The sequence below is a fragment of the Notamacropus eugenii genome, chromosome 1, assembly GCF_028372415.1.
Source record: "Notamacropus eugenii isolate mMacEug1 chromosome 1, mMacEug1.pri_v2, whole genome shotgun sequence".
NCBI classification, from domain to species: domain Eukaryota; kingdom Metazoa; phylum Chordata; class Mammalia; order Diprotodontia; family Macropodidae; genus Notamacropus; species Notamacropus eugenii.
Genome location: NC_092872.1, coordinates 333,797,820 through 333,800,680, shown reverse-complemented (window position 1 = coordinate 333,800,680; position 2,861 = coordinate 333,797,820). Strand labels below are relative to the sequence as shown.

The 2,861-nt window shown below is 42.6% G+C and overlaps 1 pseudogene; it reads right to left on the bottom strand.

The window, feature by feature from the left end:
* Positions 1–472: 472 nt before the first annotated feature.
* Positions 473–1,720, bottom strand: LOC140525652 (actin, cytoplasmic 1 pseudogene; annotated as a pseudogene).
* Between the last annotated feature and the right edge of the window lie 1,141 nt (positions 1,721–2,861).

Genomic DNA, 2,861 nt, shown 5'->3' with positions numbered 1-2,861 from the left:
AATGTACAATCAGATTCCTAAAGATGCATTGTAGAACTTTGGGCATGTTTGCCTCCAACATGCTTAGACTACTCATCACTTTCACCATTCCAGTATTTAAATCCTGAGTCAAGCAAGCAAGCAATAAAAAAAAAAGAAAGAAAGAAAGAAAGAAAGAAAGAAAGAAAGAAAGAAAGAAAGAAAGAAAGAAAGAAGGAAAGAAAGAAGGAAAGAGAAAGAAAGAAAGAAAGAAAGAAAGAAAGAAAGAAAGAAAGAAAGAAAGAAAGAAAGAAAGAAAGAAAGAAAGAAAGAAAGGAAAGAAAGAAAGAAGGAAAGAAGGAAGGAAGGAAGGAAGGAAGGAAGAAAGAAAGAAAGAAAGACAGACAGACAGACAGACAGAAAGAAAGAAAGAAAGAAAGAAAGAAAGAAAGAAAGAAAGAAAGAAAGAAAGAAAGAAAGAAAGAAAAGGAAAGGAAAGGAAAGGAAAGGAAAGGAAAGGAAAGGAAGAAAGAAAGGGAGGAAGGAAGATAAAGCCATGCCAATCATCTATTTTGGGGGGCAATTATCATGTCACATCCTTTGACAAAAAAATTTTTAAAATACAAATAATCCATTTAGAAGCATCTGTGGTAGACAATGGAGGGTCCCAATTCATCATACTCTTACTTGCTGATCCACATCTGCTGGAAGGTGGAAAGAAACACCAGGATGGAGCATCCAATCCAAACAGAGTATTTATGCTTGGCGGGGGTGGGGGGGTGGGGGGGGCGGGGAATGATCTTGATTTTCATTGTGCTGGGAGCCAGGGCTGTAATCTCCTGCATCCTTCCAGCAATGCCTGGGTACATGATGGTACCACCAGACAATACAGTATTGGCATACAAATCCTTACAAATATCAACATCATACTTTGTGATTGAGTTGAAGGTAATTTCCTGGATTCCATAGAATTCCATACCTAAGAAAGATGGTTGGAAGAGAGCTTCTGGGCATCAGAACCCCTTGTTGCCAATAGATAACCTGACCATTGGGGAGCTCATAGTTCTTTTCCAGACAGGAGCTAAATGCAGCAGTGGTCATCTCCTGCTCAAGGTCTAGGGTGATGTAAAGCAGCTTCTCAAGGTCACACACTATTTTCCTCTTAGCTGTGGTAGTAAAACTGTACCCTCTTTCAATGAGAATCTTCATGAAGTAGTCCATCAGATCATGGCCAGCCAAATCCAAATGGAGGATGGCATGGAAAAGGGCATAACCTTCATAGATGGGCACATTGTGGGTCACACCATCACCAGAGTCCATCCCAATACTGGTGATACAACCAGAGGTATAGAGGGACAGTACCGCCTGGATGGCAATGTACATGGCTGGGTTGTTGAAGGTCTCAGATATAATCTAAGTCATCTTTTCTCTGTTGGCTTTAGAGTTCAGGGAGGCTTCTGTGAGCAGCACAAGGTGCTCTTCAGGGGCCACACAGAGCTCATTATAAAACATATGATGCCACATCTTCTCCATGTCATCCCAGTTGGTGACAATACCATGTTAAATGGGGTACTTCAGGGTCAGAATACCTTTCTTGCTCTGGGCCTCATTCCCCATGTAGCTGTCTTTCTGACCCATACCCACAATCATACCCAGAAGTCTGGGGTGCCCAACAGCCTGAGGGGCATTCATCTCCTGCAAAGCCAGCCTTGCACATTACAGAGCCATTGTCAACAAGGAGAGCAGCTATACCATCATCCATGGAAAACTTTGAAATGGCAAATTTAAACCCTTAAGAGAGAGAGAGGACGAGGTGCTGCACCTGGAGGCAGGGGGAAGGCAAGTGCACACTGGGTGGAAGAGCTCACAGCTACCATAGACTGAGTTGTTTTGTAGGAAGTTTGGTGTGGCAAAGTATTCTGGCCTTCATCTTCATAACCAAAGAAGAAAAATCTTTCACTCTCCTCCTCTGGGGACTTATTACTGCTTTTTATCAACTACATGATTAGTAAAGATCCTGCTGAAAGGGCCTGCATGGTTACTGACTTCCAAGAACTCATGATACCCATTTCCATAATATACTCCCTCTGACTAGCCACCACAACTGTACCTTGCATATGAGGCTCTTCTATATATTTCCATCTGATCAGAAATGTCCCTCCCCTCAAGGATCTGTTCACTGGAGACCCTTATGAAAACCAGGACTCTTTTTTTTATCAATTCGGGGCCCCTAGCATGATAGTATGGTTGCTATTGTCCAGTAGCCCTTTAGCTGCCCACACCTTTCCAGGTCACCATAACTTAGGCATATGACCTCCAACTAAGAAGATCTGAGCTTCAAAGGAACCTTGATTTGGGCCTTGGGTGAACTCATTCCCAAAGTCTCTCATATCTGAATACAAATATTTGAGGGGATCAGGACTGCCAAGTGGTACAATAATCTTAAGGGATGACTTAAATTTGAGAGGGGGAAAGGAAAGGGAAGAGAATAAGCAACAACCCTACAAGGGAGGGACTGTAGGCCCTTACTGACCCTGTCCTGGATATCATACACACTTTCACCCTGCTGGGATGCTAATTGATTGCTTTCCTCACCACAGAGACATATAAGCATGGACCGATCAACCGCTAAAATTTGAGTGGGAGATCAGAATGGCAGTGGCCACAAAGGCAAACATATAGGAATGAGAATCTGAGGATGGTAGAAGGTGTTCCAGCCTGCCAAGTGGGAGGCCAATGACACCTCCCACAGGGAACTTTGGTATACCTTCTGAAACATGTGGTTAAGAAAACTTTTTTAAGGAATCTCCTTGTACATAAAGTGTATCTCTGTCTTCTGTATTCCTTTAACAGACTTCTAATGGCTTCTATGAACAAGAAATGCTCTCTAGCACAACAATTAA